Here is a 13,864-nt window from a genome sequence, read left to right as displayed (position 1 = left end):
TGGCTGTGTGACACAGTTCAAACAGATCCACACTGTAAAAGAGATTAAGGAGATCTTATTGTATGTCTAGACACTTGGACACATACCATGAGTGAGATACAAAAAAAAAAAAAAAGGCTAATTATCAGTGAACTTAAACATCTAAATTTTTGGAAGAGACAGAGAGAACATGCGTCTGGGCACTCAAGACACCTGCAGGTCATTGAGGCAGCCTGACAAACATCATATATTACAAAAGAAAGCTCTGGACAGTAAGTCCTAGTTATAAATAGTCTTTATTAGGTAAAAAATAATTGGTAACAGCCTCATATTTGCTGCCCCATTGCAAGCCACACAGAGTTCAGGGCTTGGTAGGGTTAATAACTACACTTCCATAATCTAGTTAATTTAAGTCATAAGAAACCATCCTACATCCCTGACAACATTACAAATTAAAGAAAAACCTCTGGCCTCACACAACTTTCTCTAACTGGATTTCTATCAGTAAATTATATAAAAATTACTGATTACAGATCCACTGCTACCTATAAAGGAGCTTTACTAGTTTTCCCTAACTTGTAGTATAGTACCAGTTGTATGGAGAACTTTGAGATACAGTATATTGAAAAAAAAAATCTTGTGATTGAACTGACAACTGCCTCAATAACAAACACTAATATCGACATTCATAAAAATGGTGGAAAATGCTAATACTCATGGAAATGGTGGCCAGCGAAGGACAAAAAGACCTTAATGTCATGAAAACTGTGAAGAACAAAAGGCAAAAAGGACTTATCATCAAGGCAGTCATCATGAACAATGGGTTAAAAGAACGTACCATTAAGAGAGCTATGCAGAACAAAAGGCAAAAAGATCTTACCATCATGGAAGTCATGATGAACGACACAGAGGCTCACTCCTACATACTCTGGTGAGCCTCCTACGTAGACCCCCTCCTGTCGGTCCCCCAGGAGGGGTGTGGACCATCCCTGGGGGGAGGCAGGGGCTGGGGTAGCATTGTACAGTGGGCCATCACCTTGGTCCACCTCCATCTCTGCCCACTCACCTACCCTGTCCTCACAAAAACATAATTATTATTGTTGGATGTGTTATTGTAGTCTTCAGTATCATCATCCTCATCCTCATCAACATCTATCTCTCTATCGATCTATCAACTGCCACAAGCCTTAATACCATAAGGGGTGGCCAGAATCAAATTGCCTCCGTGTTGCCCCATTCCCCCGTCATTTCACTGCCCTCCCCCCAGCCCACGCACCCCCCTTTCTCATATACCTCTCCACTTCATCCCTCCATCTCATCCTCCATTTCCCCTTCCCTCTCCTCCCCTCTCCTTCACTCACATACACTCTCCTCATTGGTCTCTCAGTTTACATCCTCTCCACATAGCCAACATCATCATCATCATCATAATTAGTCACTCTGGTTCACTTCCATCTCTGTTCACTCACAAACTCTATCCTCACAAATGTCTATCTATCTATCTATAGCCCGACGCCTTAATCCCGCAAAGGGTGGCCGCAGACAAAACGCCTCCAAGTCATTCTGTCACCCACCATTTGACTCCCCTCCCCAACTCACCCCCCCCTCCCTCATATACCTCTCAACTCCATCCCTCCACCTCATTCTCGGTCTACCCCTCCCTCTCCCTCCCTCCACCTCACCTACATACACCCTCTTAGTCAGTCTTTCATTCTCCATTCTCTCCACATGTCCAAACCACCTCAGTGTATTTCTCCTAATCTTTTCAACCACATCCACATCTACCCCACAACGTTCCTTCACTTCTTCATTCGTCAACCTGTCCCTCCACGTCACTCCACATGCTCCTCTCAAGTAACTCATTTCCACTGCTCTCTCTCTTGACTTGTTCCCCTCTTGCAATGTCCACGCCTCGCTTCCATACGTCAGGGTAGGGATCACAATACCATCATGCAGTGACTTCTTAACTTCCATACTCACCTCCCTATTTCTCATCACTGCTTTCAGTGTACCAACAACCTTTCTTCCCTGCTGTACCCTTTCATGTACTTCATCCCCCAAAGTTCCATCCTTACTCATCACACTACCCAAGTACTTGAATGCACTCACATTCTCCATATCCTCACTATCCAACCTCACTGCACACTCTGTGACTTCATTCCTCTCAAACACCATAACTTTACTTTTGTTTACATTAACTTTCAGCTTCCTCCTCCTACACACTGTCCCAAATTCATTCACCAAACCTTGCAACTCCCATTCATCTTCACTCAACAATACTGTATCATCAGCAAACAGCAACACAGGAAGCTTCCAAATCTCACCCTCATTCATTAGGGCCACCCCCACATCCACTGCCCTACCTTGTACCTCCTTTACAATCCTCACAAATGTAACACCATTATTCTGGTTGTTGGCACTGTTTTCATTATATCATCACTATTCACTCACACACTCTGCCCTCACAAAAACATTAATATTATTCATATAATAATATTATTATTCTATGGATGTCCGGCCCATTTCACTGAGCATGCTTTTGGTACTTCTCCTAATTTCATATTTCTTCTTTTCTTGCATCAGCATCCTACTTCATTCTATTTTTAAGTGAAAAAAACATGAGGATAACAATGATGATAAAGTTATTATTATTACCGCCACCAATGAAGTTGAAGGAGGTTATATATTCACCTACATTTGTCTGTCTGTCCAGACAGTATCTCCAAAAGTTCTCAATTATATCAATGAAGTTTAGTGGAAGGGTGGGCCATGGGCCAAGGAAGAATTTATTAAATTTTGGGGTGGATCCAAATCTGGATCATGCATTGGCGGAGGTATGCGCTCTTTGAGTGCTTCCTAGTTATTATTATTATTATTTATCATTATTAATAATACCACATTATTATAATTTTGAAATTAAAACCTTACACAGTACCTTCGGATATATATGGTGTGCCACTGCCCATCAGTAAGGACGACCTGGGTGAGGCAGAGGTGTGTGAGTGCAGCAAGGTGTAGCAGCAGCTTCAGACACACCCGGCCACTGACTAGGTGTAGCGCTGCCAGGTCACGCCCATGTTGTGACCCCACCCACACCAGCTGACCAGAGTGTTCCCACGTACGAAACCTTACAAATATATAACAGTGAGTCCTCAATACAGCTGGGTCCCATTAAATGAGTGGGATGTGTTGATGGAAGACTGCTTGGATAGCAAAAGAGCAGACACTTGTATATCAAACAAAATAAAAGGATCGTGAAACTCATATAACAGAGTACATAAATTAAGAGAAAAATAGGGTTAGGCTAACTGACCCTGCTCGCATAACTGAGATCGGGTCTAAATTGCCCATTCTCATATCACTGGTTTCTTGTATAGCAGATACTTGTATAACAGGACCTGCTTGTGTAAATAACATTTTTAAAGTCCTCTGCTTTTATTGTTCCCATGTTCACAACCTTACAAAAAATATTTTTACCATATCCCCTTGCTGTATGTTGCCTCTTTTCATGTTATTATACAGTAAGGACCTCTTCATCCTTACATGTCTCTTTAAAAATTAATAACATATTTTCTGGCTAGAATACAATACAGTTGACATTATCCAACAGCAGGATAATGGAGACTTTTTCTAACCCTTCCACCCCAAGGCATCTCTCCTTAGCTGAATAAATCACTAGGTATTTGTCAGAATAAAATATAAAGCATCTCCTCTGGCTGAATGGGTCTACAGTAAATAATGGTAAAACATCACTCTCATCTTAAATGTCAGGACCAACTTGCCTAACCCCTGGCTCCTACACTCCTCATGGGGCAATGTAGGATTGCATGATGGATGGATGGATGGATGGAAAACTAATTTGTCAATCAGAAATCCACTATAACCTATAAATCTTAATTCCCCTGGTTCCCCAATTTTCATCACCAATTACGTGGAAAATGTTGTAACAGTCTGGAACACATCCGTGACTTAATAATGAAGACTGTCTGCATGGCCCTTCTATTGATCAGTGAGTAGATGAGCATTTTGATGGTATAGTCATAAAGACAGAATGATTATGAACTAGGAGGAGAGGAGGGTATTGCATATATGTGTGAGTCTGAGGACAAGGGGAGGCAAGGAAGGCCAAAAAGATGTCTGGATATGGTAAATGAGAGCATGAGAGGGAGAAATAAAAGAAATTTCATGAAACAAATGACTTGGTGAGGAAAAGAAATGTATAAAGATGAACATAACACAGATGTCACCCATTTTTTTAACCTGACATGAATTGAACTGGCTTTATCCTACAGGCACTTGTGAGTTACAGAAAAAGAAAAGAGACCTTTTTTTTTCTTTTACTTTCTCTGAATGAATTATTTTTTTAAACACAAAGGCTCTCTTAATTCCATTTTCTTTAACAGGATTATTTTTTGAAAGGATTCAGTCTTTGGGTTCTACTTCTGCATAAATCAAATGGTTGGTGTAGTTCTTAGGATTTCATTTCATTTGATAAGTTATGGATGAAACAATTTTGAGTAGAGCTTGAACCTTTTGTTTATATTTTCTGCACAAATAACTGGGTTCTTATGCTGTGGCTCCTTAACTTGCCAATAAGCAAGGTGCAGCGGGCTAAAACAACATAAGCTATGTCAAAAGATTTCTTATGTTGTGTAGTAAACAGGGCTATCACATATCTGACTCCTTATGGAACAATATCTTTAGAGTTTTAATCACTGCTTTCTTATTTTTGCATGAATTAAAAGGACCTAGTAAAAAAGCTCCTCAACTGCTCAATGAGCAAGGACTGAGGCAACAACACAGTCCATTCCAATATCAGAATTTTACTCATATTTCTCACTCAAACTACATCACCCATATGGGTAACTGTCATTCTAATCTGGAATGGACTATATAGTGTACTGTAGTTCCAGGTGATAAAGTTAAGAGTGTGGGAATATGGGCAAGTGTGAGGGGGTATGTAATGATCAAGTGTAGTTCTAGTAAGGAAGGGACTATGACTGAAGGCCAGTTGATCTCACCTGAGCTGGAGGAAGGTGGTATGTGGAGGTGGAACAGAGGTGAGTGCCATCTTGACATAACTGCTGTGTGCAAAAAAGACAGGCTGAGTGCGGTGCATGCAGGTTTCACCCGCCCAGCCTGACTCACACTCACATGACCCCTTTCCACCCACACCAACACACCTGTTGAAAAGACAAATTTAGAAGGGAGCAATGAAACTATACTTTACACTAATGCCAGTATCAAATCTTATATAATCACAAGGTGGGACAGTGAGCTGTCTTCAGCTGTGTATAAGAAAGAACCCCCGCCATATGTTCCCTATTTTTGCATTCCTCTTTGCTGTCATGTCACAGTAATTTTAAAAAATATATATATTAATCTTCCATGCTATCTATAAAATTTATATGCTTGTATCCTTCAATTTATATTACCAAATGTATGGAAAAAGCTGGGATATATTGGAATAAATAATAAACAACAAGGACTAAACTGTAACGTACTCCCATATCCCAGGGAAAAGAATACTACCTACTGATTACTTGTACGTCATAGACACATAGTACCTTGTGCTGTCTGGCACAATGGACATACACATATTTACCTACTACTGTACAGTACAGTACATGCATAGCCAATATAAATTATTATCATACACTCTGAAAGGCAATACAGTATTCCAGGCTTGCCAATTTCAACCTTGTTAACCTTATGGCTGCACTCCTAGTTACAAAGTCTTCCAAAGCAAATCTCCTCAAGTTCCCTAATGCAAAGGTTCATTCTGAAATCACATAATTTTCAAAGTATGTCTGTAGACTTTCTTATCCATATATATGCCAAAGAGGTTAATGGTTAATTCATAGATGGTATACATACTCAATTAATTTATGAATAACTTACCTAGCACTGTTTTGACAAGGGTGTCCAGCAAGTGTGCAGGCGTCCTGGCCAGGGCAACCTGGGGAACTGTCCTCACCCAACACACCTTCACCAAGGTCTCTCAGCTGAAACACACAGTACACTACCATTCATTGCTGATTGTAAACATTCATCTCACACTCACATCAACATCATCACCATCATTTTTACTGCTAAATACTGTAATGGGGTGGAGTACGATCCAGAATAAATGATGTACAAATACTGAATTAGCCATTAAGTCCATTGTTATCAGTAAAGCTAAATTACCAGACTGCACCAGTTACCTCTCTATTGACTCGTAAGTTCCTAATGCAGCCGAGGAATGCAGCATCTGTGACTCGTGCTGGCCCATGCATGCTGGAGGTGTTCTGGGGGAGGGTGAGCCAGGCCGCCCACCTGCAGAGGCGCTGACACACTCAAGGCGCGTTCTTGTGGTGGCAGTGGACCAGCCACTCTGCATTCTCCACCACCCTCACATCGATCTACAACAATTTCTACCTTCTGAAAATGAGAAATAAATACTGTATAAGCAAATAATAACTAAATAAATAAATACAGTAATCTCTTGATTATCCGGACGGCCATTACCCTGACAATCCATTTCCTGGATGTTGTGATCTGGCTGTTAGAAACCATTATTTGTACATTTTTCCATAATATCCAGACAAAATGCTTGCATCCAGATGGAAATTATGGCTGCATGAACATTTTTGCATCTGACTGGGCAGGAATAGCCTGGTGGTGCTATCATTGTTGCTAGGTGGCGATTGTGTAGTAAACAGCTCCTCCCAGACAGTTGTTTTGGCAGTGAACATGTTGGTTTTTGTGGTTGTTCCCTACCTGCTTCAGGCCTTGTCGTTCCTTGCATGCCTCTTCCTAGGGTGTGTGATGATGGCCCCTTCACCAAGGAAAAGGAAGAGGGTAGTGCTGACTCTTTAGAAGCAGGAGATCCTGGGTAAGACTGATGTGGGATGGTCGAATCATGAGTGTTGACGATTTTTTTTTCTAGCTTACTACAGTATACTGTACCATGCTCTTGTTCTATTATTCCATGATTCTATTTCATTTTACCATTATGTTTTGTGTGCACACTGCATTTTTAGGTCTGTTCGACCAGACTGAGTAGTGTTAAACAACATGAACAAGTGTTGTACGATGTACTGAAGTGACCTATCACTGGCTTCCAAAATTAGGTTATGTACGAAAGGGGGTCAGGGGAGAAGTCCATTATCCTGATGGAACCATTACCCGGACATGCCTTTAGCTCTATTATGTCAGATAATCAAAGGATTACTGTAATATACTGCACATCTGTATTTCAAAATCTTTCATTCATCATCCTAACTCAGTTTCCTGGTACCTCATCTATCTATGATTGTTAAATGTATGGTAAGCCATTACGATATCCTACCTGTGGTCCCCAAATGAGATCCAGCCTGTGCCACTCCCAGTCTGCCAGTGAAGGAAGGTGTGGACCTGCCAGGAACACGGGTCCACTGCCTGAGTCCAGTAACACCTGAGGCCGTCCCCCCACCAGCTGCACACTCACAACATCCTCCTGTAGCAAGCACTACTTTAAGGAATGAAGTTCCTGGTGATGATGATATGATGATGATGTAGAGGAGGAGGAGTAGGAGGAAGTTTGTGAATAAAAATTTGAATGATGATATTAAGCAGTGATAAAATATGCAAAAAGTGCTTCAGCAACTTCTCATTGTCAAATATTTCAGAATTCCAAAAAAAGACAGACTCAATACAAATAGCATTTTTAAAAATTTTTACTTTCATAAACAAGTCTAGAACTGAAATAATGTGTGTGGCTGCTTCATTAAAAATAAAAATGAAAGAAATAAATGAACACAAGATATCACTTGAGATTTAAATACAAGAACTGAATGGCCTAAAAAAAAAAAAAAAGGAACAATTGTATAATACAATATTAATAAGTACAGATCAAAATACGCCGAGACAATGCAAATGATGTTAAATGCAAGTTCCTTATGCCTCAGAACAATTCATAATCAATCCCAAATAAAAAATTGAATTTCTGGACTCAGAGATTCATTTACCTCAGTATCACAACAGGTGTGTTAGGTATTTGTAAACTAGGCAAGTGGTAACAAGATCTGCCAGTGTATATTTTGAAAAAGTTTTGCTTTAACACCTATTAAAGTTTTTTTTTTTTTAACTCATAATTTGTCTGAACGTTCTCTCTTTCGTATCCCCAAAAAAGATGTTCTGTCTAGAAATTATGCTTGGAGAAGGAGACATTTTAAATTCAGATTATTGGATGGAAGCAGTGACCAAGTATTGGTGAAAAGTGTACCGATGATCCTGGATCTTAGGAGTTGTGGAATTTGGAATGCTGAGAGATTACTGATATTTCTTTAATGCACTGCACAAGCATAGCTATGCCTTGGACCCCCGCATCCTGAATGAGGTAATATGGGATTTGCTGTTATCACTTTCTTAATTACCTGAAGGCATTGGAGATGAATACCTTCATGTGGTGACACAAACAGACCCAGATGATGGAGCTGCCTGGTTATCCTAAATACCCCTGACTCGTTTTCCATTCTCCAAATCAGGCCATAAATATATCACCAAAAACCTACTTAAATAGGGGGTATTTCTGTGTCATTGTGGTCCACCCCATGTGTTGATCCGGCATACAATAACATAACTTCAGCCTAACCTGTGTAGAACAATGGTAGCCTACACTTAGGCCCCTTCAAAGTACAGTACTGTGCCTTGAATGATACAATATAAAATTGGTTGTTACTACTGTTTACCCACCTGAATGGGTGTTGTTTCTGCATTACTGTGGTCTGCCTCCCCTGCTGGTCCAGCATACAGCAACGGACCATCGGCCCAACCAGTGCGGAACTCAACAGAGATGTGTGCATGTGTGCAAGGCTGGATAGGAACTGCCCATGCCCACCCTTTACCTCGAAAGTTCCGACTGAGCTGCTTACAGGCCGACCCGCTGGTTCCCTCTGGGCAGACACATCTGGAGAATGTGCAAGAAGCTAAAATATTATACTAGAAACAATCTCTATTTATCCTTTCTGCAGAGTAACATCTTTTTATAATACAGTACTTTTTTGCTGCTTCCAGACAACTGCATTCAGTCTGGCTGAGTTCCACTGTAAATAGTGTCAATGAAGGGTATATTTAACCCCTCCAGCTCAGAAAGTGTGTCCTAAGGCAAATATAATAATCTGAAAGTAACAAAAATAACACAAATAACATATCACTGGTCTGATGAAGTAACTCATTCAGTACATTTTTGTCAATGAATTTTATCATATTTAATGCAAGATGACTACTGTTTAGTAAAGACAGATCTCTTGTAGTGTAGGAGTTAAAAAATGATATCTTACCTCTCTGGCTGAAAAGTTTCTTCTACAGTAAATATAACTGTCTGGTGGTAGTAAATAATAATATGAAGAAGTGTCACTGTACTGAATGACTAGAGAGGAGTTAGAACACTTGAACCAGAAGGATGGCATTCCATAGGTATGAACCCCAAGAGGTGACTGTATGCTTTTCCATCAGATAATGTTACAAAGGAAAGTTGTTGTTGTTAAGTAACCCTGGTCTGTCTGGCCAAGTAAACCCTCAACCATAGGCAAGCAACTGGCCCTGCAGGGTCATCCCATGCTACAAATCAATGTTCCATTAAGAACTTCATCACAGCATGGTGTAGGGATGAGAGTGGAGGTTTGGTTCCTGGATGGACACTGCATTTGCATCCCACCCACCCCAGTTATAGGAGGCATCATAGTAGGCCCCACTATTTGGTTATATGGCTGTATGGTTACCACCCAGCACTGTAAATGGTTTCCTGGGTTACAGGAAACCATTAGACTAGTCATTCAGTGTACAGTTACCTGAAGTGAAAGAAAAATTAAGAGGTAACAGGATGGATGGGAAGAAATATGTATAGAGGAGAGCAGACACAGAAAAGTAATGATAAAGTTGAAGGGAGAAATAGGCAGCACATCAAATGAATGGATTATGGGTGACTCCACCTTCCACACACAATAGAAAGTAGGCTGGCAATCTACCTTTAAATTTACTGGATTATGATCGTGATTAAGGTGATTAACATTCAAGGATTATCAAAGGTAAAGGCTAAAGAGGCAGAAGCATTAGCAGATGGCAGAACTATACTCTGTTTAACTGAAACACAAAAGAAAATTAGAGATGTAAGCTTCAGTAACAGAATAAATATCATAGAAGAAATGAGAGAGACGAATGATAGGAAGGGTGGAGGGATAATGATGCTGCACCAAGATAAGAAAGAAATATCCTTCAACAAAGTAAATACAAAAAATAGAGACATTTTATATGTAAAGGAATTATTAGAGGATGGGAATTAAAGATAATAGTAGTATATTTTAGTGTTAGCAATAAGCAGAGAAATCACTCCATGAGAATAGAAATAGAAAATACATTAGAAAATAGCCTAGGAGAGCCACTGTTGATAGTAGGGGACTTCAGTGGTCATGTTGGATTTAAAGGAAAACAATGGATGGATGATAATGGTAGAATGATCATAGATTGGATGGAGCAATATAAATTAATAATGCTTAATGATGACATATATTGTCAAGGAGAATACACATGGACAAGGGACAACCAAAAAGTGTGATAGATTACGCACTTGTCTCAGATAAATTTTATGATAAATATGTAAGTATGAAGATAGATGAAGAGCAGGAGCAAATAGATATACCAGACCATAATTTAATGGAAATTCAACTTAGGGTTAGACAAGCAGGGCAAACCTATGATAGGAAAGACTGGGTATGCAGAGACTACTGCAAATCAGATAAAGAATCTTTGAAGAAATATAGAGATGAATTAGAGAGGTATATGAGAGAGGGGGGTGTGAGTTGGAAGCAGGGCAGTGAAATGGCGGGGGACAGGGCAACTTGGAGGCGATTTGTTTGTGGCCACCCCAAACGGGATTGAGGCGTCTGGCAATAGATAGATAGATAGATAGAATTAGAGGAAAATATTGTAAATGAGAAGGTGAAAAATATAAAGGATTTGGAAGAGAGGATGGTTAATATCCCAAAGAGTGTTCTCAAAGGTAAATATAAGAGGAAGAATATAGGGAAACAAGAAAGGGAAGAAGAACCAGTGTGGTTCACAGAAGAAATTAGAAAAGAGATTAAGGAAAGACGAAGATTAAATAGGAATTGTAGGAATGCAGTTGATAGAGAAGAGCAGGAGAAATGGAGAAACCTGTACATGGAACAAAAGAAAAAGTACAGTTAAAAATCGTAAAAGAGATGAGCATACATGAAGAAAAGGTAGCCAAGGAAATAAAAGAAGATAAAAGCAATGGTAAGAACACATGGAAATATATACGGATGTTGAAAGGAGAGAAGGAAAAGAACAGAACCTGTCTATTGGACAATGTATATGATGAAGATAACAAGAAATTAGACAGAGAAAGGGTAAAAGAAGAAGTTGAGACATACTGGAGGGCTGTATATGGAAAATACCTAAATAACATTAGAGAGGAGTGGAATGGAGAAAAAAGGCAGGAATATATTAGAGACAGGGATGCTATGAAAATGAGGATAGAGAGAGGGAAACAGTGCCAGGTAGTTAGAAGAGGAGGTGAGGAAAATGGAGGCATGGAGTATATAGGCCTATGTAGAGAAGAAATTAGGGAGCACTTAGACATGGCATTAGAAATTAAAAGTGATGTGTCCTATATGGAAGAGGAGATAATAAATGAGGAAAATGTGAAAAACTGTCTAAGAAAAATGAAGACAAAGAAAGCTGCAGGCCCAGATGGAAGAAAACCAGAATTTTACAAAGTTTTCCTAGAAAGTAATGTATTATTACGCACATTAATCGACACAATGAAACAAACACTGGAAACAGCGGACATACCAGAAGGTTGGAAGGAATCAAATACGGTCATGATACCTAAAGCTAAGAAGCCTAAAGTTCATGAGTTCAGGCCTATAGCACTAACAAATCCAGGTTACAAACTAATGATGGCAGTACTGAGAATGAGCATAGAAGAACACGTAAAGAGAAATGGATGGGGAAAAGATACTCAAGTAGGTTTTACAACAGGAGGTAGAGTAGAAAACAACATTCTTGTTCTGAGGTACCGGTACTGTATAGAACAGACATATAGGAATAGAAAAATTTTAATAGTTAAATCAGTTGATTTTGCCAAAGCTTTTGATAGTGTTAAAAGAGACTTGATGGTAAAGTTACTAAAGGATTACAAGATAAGTGAAAAAGCAATAGATATTATTACAAAACTATATAAGGGGGACAAAACCAAGGTGAAGTTGGATGAGGGAGAAGACCTTACGATACCAGTAAGTAGTGGTATAAGGCAAGGTTGTACAGGTTCAACCACTTTATTCAAGTTAATAACCTTCAAAATAATTCAGAGACTAGAAGAACTAGATAGGGGCTTTAAAGATGAGGCTTTTAAACTAACATCTCTGTTCTTTGCTGATGATGGGATGCTGTTGGCAAGCAATGTAGAAGATGCAGAAAGAGTAGTGGAACAGGTGATGACAACAGGCAGGGAATGCGGACTAGAAAAGTAATATCATAATATTCAACATGAAAGATAAACCAACAGAGATAGCTGGTATAAAGGTTAGTGATAGGCTGAAATACTTAGGAATTACAATTAATGATAGTAGACACTTCTTCAAAGCGCAGAAAGAGTCAGTGATAAAGAAGGCAGTAAGAATGGCAAACATGACATACTCAATAGTTGCAAGGAGCTGTTCGAGACTGTTAATCGGAAAAACATACTGGAAGAGCGTAGCCCTCCCAGCAATACTGTATGGCTCCAGTGTAGTAGATTTCACAAAGCAGGAGATAGATAGACTTCAGAGGATAGAGAACAGTGTGTGTAGGAAGATATTAGGAGCCCCAAGCTATACACAACAAGCAGCCTTAAGGGGAGAAATAGGAATATCAAGTATGAGAGCAAGAATTATGGAAAGTCAGCTGAAGTATCTACAGTATATCTTGAGAGGGGAGGGGAATGACCTGATTGAAAGAGTTGTGGGAGAGATGAGTGTGCAAGTTAAAAAGAATGGATGGATAAAAGGACTAATAGAGGGAGGAAGAATGTTGGATATAAGAGGAAGCAATGTGACAAACGATGAGATAAAGAAGAAAGTGCAAGCCTGGGATACAAAAGTTTGGAAGCAAGAGATGCAAGAAAAAGTGAGCCTGAGAATGTATAGTAAATGGAGAGAAGAGATGGGTGGACAAGAGAAAGTATATGACAACAGGGGAGCATCAGTCATTCTCTTCAGGTGTAGGAGTAATAACATGAACCTGAGAGACAGAAGAAGATTCCGAAATGAATCAACAGAATGCTTTATGTGTGGATACAACACCGAGGATCTGAACCACTACATCCTACACTGCCCTGCCTACAACGAGGAAAGAGAAAACATCCTGCATTACAGCGTCCGTACCAGCAAGATGAAGAGAATATTATTGGAACACTATTATTCGATAACAGCAACACAGAAGAAAATAAATCAATGTTATACAGATTTTGGAAAATAAGGGAAAAGAAAATAAAGGACTCAATGCCATAAGAAAAAGACCCAGACCACGAAAAGACCACAATAAGACTGCATCAGGAAGTGCCGATACCAAGGCAAGACTTCCACCATTCAACTGAACTGAACTGAACTGAGGCAAAGCGCTATTGTTTTTGGAAATTAAAGATGGAAGGAGAGGAGATAAGAGGTAGAGGGGCAATGAAGAAGAACTGCAAGAAATGTGGATTTATTGGGAAAGTGAATTACAAGGAACTTTGCAGAAGGTGTGAAGAAGAGGAAGAAAAAAGGAGGGAAGTATGTCACATGCAAGAAGAGGATATAAAGGTATGATGTTTATTTGTAATGCCTGCAAACCCAGGGTAAAAATTAACATGGACCAATGT

The 13,864-nt window shown here is 39.6% G+C and overlaps 1 pseudogene; it reads right to left on the bottom strand.

The window, feature by feature from the left end:
- The window catches only part of LOC145389868 (putative neural-cadherin 2), a 45,913-nt pseudogene that overhangs the window by 16,083 nt on the left and 15,966 nt on the right, over nt 1-13,864 (bottom strand).

Source organism: Coenobita brevimanus, unplaced genomic scaffold, assembly GCF_032717465.1.
Source record: "Coenobita brevimanus isolate Jiangsu-jjx unplaced genomic scaffold, ASM3271746v2 jjx.HiC_scaffold_2567, whole genome shotgun sequence".
NCBI lineage: Eukaryota > Metazoa > Arthropoda > Malacostraca > Decapoda > Coenobitidae > Coenobita > Coenobita brevimanus.
This window is presented reverse-complemented; position numbering and strand designations above follow the sequence as displayed.